This window comes from Octopus bimaculoides, chromosome 4 (assembly GCF_001194135.2).
Source record: "Octopus bimaculoides isolate UCB-OBI-ISO-001 chromosome 4, ASM119413v2, whole genome shotgun sequence".
In the NCBI taxonomy this organism is placed as follows: Eukaryota; Metazoa; Mollusca; class Cephalopoda; order Octopoda; family Octopodidae; genus Octopus; species Octopus bimaculoides.
The window spans coordinates 27,805,307-27,813,207 of NC_068984.1; the positions used below are offsets into that span (position 1 = coordinate 27,805,307).

At 32.2% G+C, this 7,901-nt stretch overlaps 1 long non-coding RNA gene across 1 annotated transcript in view; it reads right to left on the bottom strand.

Annotated features, from left to right (window-relative positions):
* Positions 1–471: 471 nt before the first annotated feature.
* The window catches only part of LOC106870309 (uncharacterized), a 15,136-nt gene continuing 7,706 nt past the window's right edge, over positions 472–7,901 (bottom strand). Inside the window, exons 3-4 of the long non-coding RNA XR_008264033.1 lie at positions 1,335–1,397; positions 472–828 (exon numbers count right to left, since the gene is read on the bottom strand). This is a non-coding gene — a long non-coding RNA (uncharacterized LOC106870309). The remainder of the gene's footprint in view (positions 829–1,334; positions 1,398–7,901) is intronic.

Below are 7,901 nucleotides of genomic sequence, written 5' to 3' on the forward strand. Positions count from 1 at the left end.
ATTTCACTACCAGTGGCTTAGCATGTATAAAAAGTCAAAAGACGACATATTATTCAATATAAAATAGTGTACATTTAAACAAAGAGAAATTACCTATAGCAGGCAATTTCTACATGCTAGGAGACAGTCAAACTGACTGAAAACTACAAAATTTAAGAAATTTCAAAGGGAATGAAAAATTAAAAACTTTTACCTTGTTGTCATGAAACCTATAAAATTCGAAACCTATAGGTATAATCGTAAAAACAAGGTAAAAGTTTTTATTTTTTATTTTTTATGTTTTCATTCCTTTTGAAAATGCTTAACTTTTGTGGTTTTCAGTCATTTTGACTGTCTCTTAGTGTGTAGAAACTGCCTGTTAATAGGTAATTTCTCTTTGTTTAAATATATATATATATATATTCAAACATACATACAGTAGCAGCCATAATATAAGCAACTACTGTAGGAAGGTCTAGAAGTGTTGTACAATGAATTGTAACTCGTTTTAAGTCATCAGGATCAACAGATGCTAAACCTAAAACCGGCAAACCTCGAAAAACTCCAAGACTGGATCGCATTATGGTTAGAATGTCACTGAAGGATAGGTTTAAGAGTTTAGCTCCACTTCCGATATCAACATATCATGCAAAAACAGTTTTTGGGAGGTTAAGAGGTTCTGGGTTGCTTGCTCAGGCACCAGTAAAGAAATCTCTGATCTCCAAGAAGAATCAAAGAGCCTGTCTTTGTTTTGCTCTCAAACATGTCAGTTGGACAGAAGATCAGTGGTCGCAGGTTCATTTTAGTGATGAATCGAAGTTTATTGGTTCCAATGGCAGGATGTATGTCCTACGAAGAAATAGTGAAAGTTAATTCGTGCATGTGTGAAGAGACAGTGAAATATGAAGGAGGCATAGTCTGTTCTTCAGACTAAAAAGCTATGGACATTATTTCAAAATAGAGAAAATGAGATGATTTAAAGAGCAGAATAAAAGCCTTTTCAGCAAACATTTCTTGATATTCTTGCAAATCATATAGAATCGGATTTTTCTTGTCAAGATTTTGAAAGCTTCAATTTATTTCAGTTAAATATGTTTGTTGTTTTGATGTATAATAAGGCTAGAAACTTGCTTTTTGTTGTATTTTGGGCAAAAAAAGATTTCTTATTACAAATGAGGTTCATTCAGGTTAGAAATTGTATTTTTTTATTTTCTTAGCAGAAGTTTCTTCATAGTTCAATGTTCTAGTTAAAGATATGACAGAAAAAAAAAATAAATAAATAAAAATAAAACAGATGATCTGGTCTGCTAAGTGTATATTCTAGTTTTATTTAATATATAAGAATCACAAAATACCTAAGAAAATGAAATTTTCTCTCCTGGAGGCAACTTATTTATGCAGAAATACTGAATAAATATCTGAAAAGAAAAATACCAGAGCTAAAGTATGTTTTAATATTTAGTGATCTGTATGAGAATTAGAGCAATAGAGCAGAAAATAGGATAGTGTTATTATAAAAATGAAAAGTCATATTTCAACATTTTTTTTTTAAACTAGAGATCAGATGACATCAGTTGGTATTTTTTCTTTATTTATTCATTTATTTTTATTTTCAAAGTATAAACAAAAGCCTGAAAGATGGTATCAAAGAAAATTTAATGATAACATTTGATTAAACTTCAGAGTGGCTGCTTAAAGAAAGGGAAAGAAAAGATACAAGTAACCAATAACAATAATGTATAGAGTTGACGTGTTTAGCCTCATATCAGTACTAAATACCGTGGGCCACCCATACATATAGTGACTTTGTCATTGGCTCATAATATGTTTAGTAATACAATGCATAAAAGTGATGCTGCTGTAAACAGAATTGTGTGTTCTCATTAGATGTTCTCAACAGACTCATATTAAATTACAAAAGAAATGTTTATACTCTTTTGAGAATGAGTTAAAAAACTTTATAGCAAACAATTAATTTAGCTGCAAAATTGTGAATTGTATGGAAAGATTTCAAACTGCACAGTGGTCACTTTTCCAGCTGATGTAGATTTTGTCAAGAGTTAATTTCATGAAATGTTTAGAAGCAAATACTGTCTAGCAAAATATATTTTGTAATAAACTTATATATATATATATATATATATATATATGATGCATCACCTGTACATCATCTTTTATCTTTCACTCGTTTCAGTCATTAGACTGTGGCCATGCTGGGGCACCACCTTGAAGAAGTTTTGGTAAAATGAATCGACCCCAGTAATTTTTCTTTTTAAGCCTGTTACTTATTCTATTAATCTCTTTTATCAAACTGCTAAGTTATAGGGAGGTAAACACACCAACACCGGTTGTCAATCAGTGGTGGAAGGATATTCACATTCACAAAGACACACACACCGATACACACACACATGCACACACACAAATACACACACATACACACACACACACACACACACACACACACATGACAGGCTTCTTTCAGTTTCCATCTACCAAATCCACTCACAAGGTTTTGGTTGGCCTGAGGCTATAGTTGAAGACACTTGCCCAAGGTACCATGCAATAGGACTGAACCCAGAACCAAGAGGTTGGGAAGTGAACTTGAGAACAAAATTTTAAAAACCAATATATTTTAAAATATTTGATGAACATAATTTTACATACACATAGCAAAAGGCTATTCAATTAAACTACTATCCACATCAGCTGTTGTCTCAGTACAGCTTCTGAAACACTTAAATGTGTTGATCAGATAATCTTTATTCATGTTAACCATAATGTCCCCAATAGCAGACCTCGAAAAATCCACAGTATTGTGGGCTTGCTTGTTGGTCACCCCTCAACAATGGTCTGGATATAGTTCTCCAAGCAGTTAAATCAGGAAAGTTAAGGGAAGGGCAAAATGTTAGGGGTAACATAATCATGAAGAATTTTGGTTATCCACTCTTAGATCATGCAGGCTGTGATAGAGGGGGCAGAGTCTTGCTGGAACACATATGACTTCCCCCAAGCAATTCTCTCAATCCAGGGTCTGACAACCATCTCCATTATTCTGATGTAGGCTTTGACATTGATCCTAAGAACTTATGAATCCCATCTCAATCTCATTACAAACAATGGGAACCTGGTATGCATAAGAGTGGGAATTTCAATGCCTGGCACAGAGCCATCTTACATTTGTCCTGTTCACATTTTGATTTTGGATAAAGCTCTCCTCTGAAAAGAACCAGAGACTGTTTGGCTCTTCACAGGGCTTGAATTTGTTCAGCTAGTGTTTCAACAGGATCACACAGTTCTCTTGGGTCTTGTTATTTGAATCAAATTACAGAAAGATTGTTATGCTCTTTTGAGAATGAGTTAAAAATCTTCATAGTAAACAATTAATTTAGGATTTGTACCAGATGCCTTCATGCATCACACATCTAATCATTGGTTCCAACACATTACGATGATTGGTTATGACCCTGATTGACTTGCTGAGATTCTCATTGATGATGCCCTGGACTTGCTGAATAAGCTCAACGTTTCTAACATTGTCTGACCATCAAGAATGTTTTTTTAACTTTTGGGCACAGAAGACACATTCCTGCCAAAGGCCAGGAGCTCTTTTCTGATCTTAAACACGAAGGAGTTGACAACCTTTAAGAAAACTGCAATCACAGAATCATTAGTTGGTGGGTAAAGTGACAAGAATTGCATGCCTTTTCATTGTCTGTATTAGATTTGAAGCTTCAGTGTTGGGGCTGAAAAAAAGTATGGATACTTAGTTAAAGATTGGACAACGTGGTTCTTAAAAGTTTTGTTCTCAAATAGCTAATGCACCAGCTATATATACTCAGTATAAATCTTATTCAACCTCTTTAATTCCTGATATCATTTCTATTTTGTCTGAGTTGGCCCTTTTCATATGTAAACATGTGTACATGTTTTGTATTAAATGTATTTGATTTTTTTTTGTATATTGACTTGCCTAACATGCTTGTCATTACATTTACTCCACTACTTGCTCAAGTTTAAATCTCTTGAGCATGGCGAAGTGTATTCTACATGGAGAATATCTGTCTGTCATCTATAAACACACACTCACACACACACTCACACACACACATGCACACACACATACACATACATGCACACTTATGCACACGTATATATGAGATGGTCTTCCTCCAATTGCATGTGCTAAATCTTACTTCAATGATACTAGGTGAACCTTGGACTAGTGTAAAAGACACTTTCTGAGGAATCATGCAATAGAATGGAATCTGGTTAGAAGATGACATTTTTCATCCTACAGTTATGCCTGCTTCTATTTGGCACATAAGAAATTCTTTTTATCACATTTCTGTATTTTCTGTATCTTTAGACTTAAAAACTAAACAAAAACAGCAAGAATATATATTCATATATTCTTTATTATGCCTTCCTATGCTTCTGTTGCATTACCAAGTTTTGTTTCTAAACAGGTTTCTTCCAGTATTCTTGGAAATAACAATTTAGATATTTCTTTATTTATTTATTGATTCTAATCTCAAGTATCTTTTCAGAAAGCTTTGAGAAGGGAATTTCCAATTGCTATTGAATCCATACCATTCAACGTTATTCACTTTCTGTCATGAACCATACATTCTGATTGCCTGCACATCAACTTTCCCAACATTATAATTTATCATCCCCAGGCATTTATTTACAAGATAATTATACTTATTCTGGGTTGACTGAATTGGTTGACAGCAATCTTTATTCTTATCTTTTTAGGAAACTACTCGAGAGATCTTAAAACACAATGATAAATGTTGATAGTTTAAGATTATTAGATGTTTTCATAAAGTCACAATTGATGGAGTTGATTTACTAACCAAAGGGTAAATAGTTCATATCCAGAAGCTAGCTCTCTACGATATCCTTAGCAAAGATTTGTATATCTAAATAGTCACAGCAAATGAAGCTACAAACAGGTAACATTTTCATGTAAGCAATAAGAATACAATACAATTGCTAAATTTTCATTAGGCTGTAGCACTAAAGATTGTTGCACGACCTTCAAACATTAAGCCTCATTGAGGCAATGACTAGTGACTGAGACCTTTGGAAATATGCAGTGCCTCAGAAGACCCGGAAAGCCAAGTGAAACTATAACCTGTGGCCCACTTAAGCGTACCTTTCCTTCATTGGACACTAAACTCTGCTTGCAAAGACCTGTTGTTGCAAGTGAAATCAAAATCAAATCAAATTCACAAATTCAATGACTGGTACCCGTACCGTTGGAGCGCTAAGAGCATCATCCGAGCATGGTCACTGCCAGAGCAGCTGACTAGCTTCCATGCCGGTGGCACGTAAAAAGCACCATTCGAACGTGATGTATGTATGTATGTCATTATTCAGTTTTATTTCAAAATTTCTGGCCAATAGAGAAAGAGCTGCTGTTTTCTAACCTAGATCCAAGGCTCTTTCATTGGAATTTCAACAATATCAACAGGGTATTTTTGTCTGTATGTATGTATGTATGTATGTATGTATATGTGCAGATTTGTGTGTTTTGTTATATGTATGTATACTCAAGCATATAGTTGCATGTTTAGACATGCTCATATGTACCTAAATGGTAGATGAGTCTTGTAGTTATGGTGCCTTCTATAACTACAGCTTGAAAGAATCTGTTTACCTGTTGAGCTGTTGTTCTTCAGTTGTGTTGTTGATGTTGTGTCCAGCCATGTTGTTTGTAGTAACTCTCTGCATGGTAAATTCAAGTTTCAGTCAAAAATCACTACAGTCTTGTATAAAAGCCTCCTTCAGTTAATTCATCTGAAGATTAATCAGTTACTTAACAAGGTTGACAGTTGTGGCTTTAAGGTTGGAGACAGTATTCATTGTATTTTTGATAAATAGTCTCCAATGCCAAGTATGTGACTTGTTACTTGAAGTTGCAGCTTATGTATGTATGCATGTATGCATGCATGTATATACTTGAATCTACGCATTCATATGTATAAAAGGGTTTGCAGTGATGAAAATATTGAAAATTTGGAAAGTTGAATACAAATGAAAAATTTAAATATTTATTTGTATGAAATTTTCTATTTCCTGGAAATCGTTTCAAATTTTCAAATGCTGGAAGAATGATCCTGTTTTCGTTCTGGTGTTTTAAAAATTATTTTTGGATAGTTAATCAAGAATTGAACCTGGGCCTTTATTTTTTATTCTTTTCTATGCGTTCGTTGTACCTACATTTACATTTGGTTTAAATATGTACCCATTTTTTATTTCTTATTTTCTAATGAGGCTATTAAGTCATATCTGAAGAACTTCTCTTGAGATCCATATCCAAGAGCTATAAAATGTATTTAATAACAAGAATAGTTTCAAAAGATAGAGACATATTTCGAAATAAGATCATTGTCTCTCACAAGAGAGTTCCTACAATAATTTGTTTAGTAAAAGTGAAAGAGAAAGAAAGCTAAAATTATTTTAATTTCACAATTAAATATTTATATATTTCTTGATTCTCTTTTCTTTTCATTTCATCCTATCTCTTCCTTTTGTTTAATTTCATTTTGTGTGTGTGTTTATGAGTTAGTGGGTGTATGTGCATTTGTGTTTGGTGGTATGGATATGTATATATATGCTTATGTGTGGTTTGGGTATGTGCATATATGCTTATATGTGTGTTAATGTGTTTGTGAGTGTATGTATGTTTGTATGTTTGTGAAAATGTGATAAATTGTCAACAAAATAATACGGAGTGATCAAATATGATGTTAATATGTTTCATTTCATTTTTTATTCTGTGATCATTATTGTCAGTCAATTAGAAGCCATAATTTCTAATTTCTCAGTTGGTCAATTTATTTATATTGATATTTATTTAGATTTTTAATGTTTCCTTTTATCATTTCATTCTATAGAAAAAGAAACACTTAAAAACAGGTGTTATTATTAGAATAATTCACTGCTTTACCACCAATGTATTCTCTGACAACCACATTTCTATATAAATTATATATATAACATCATAATATATAGATGTATAAAATTATCTAATATACCCTGTTTTAAGGTTTTCATTAGTAAAAAACTATTCTATAAATTTTTATAGATAATTAGTGAAACTGACTTCTATTTTATTAAAACACTTGTGATCAGTGGTTCTTAATATTTCAGAATGGTGCCCCAAATTAGGTTATGAATTCAGGATAGAAACCCAGAAATTGGACAAAAAGTAATAAAAGATATTTATTCTCTTTTCTACAGATTAAAAAAATGTAGACTATTTAATATACGAGTAAATATAGTGAAAAGTGATTTGATCTTTAATTAAAGAAGAAACACTGATTTAGTACCTAAAGAATGGGGAAATGGTGACTGAATTAACCTGGTTTCATTCATAACTCTACTAAATATTGAAAATAGATTTTATTGCTTGAAAACTGAATATGCAAGTGAAAACAGCCAATTAATTTTATAATTATTGTGATTTAATTCATTTATTTTTTGAGGTCATTTATTTTATGAAGATAGATCTTGATAAGCCTCATGGAAACGATTTAAATGTTGTAAATATATCTGTACCATAGCCTATTACTTACCATTTAATAGCTTCACTTGCTGCAATAAAATTGCATTTACTATCATAAAATGGCACTATAGAATTCTTTAATATTATATAAAGATTATTTTATGCCATGATTTAGTAAAATTAATTAGAAAATGACTGGGTTCATAACTTAGTAGACTTTTGTTGCAATGTTCTATGCAGGCTCTGTAGATGCCCTTTTCTTGCTAATTCAGTTTCATCTTTAATATCAGAAAGAAGGCTGATGCAAGGTTGCCACATTAATATCACATAAATAAGCCAAAATCCTTGTCAGAAACAGAAACTACCAGATAAAGCTAGCCATATATATATATATATATATATA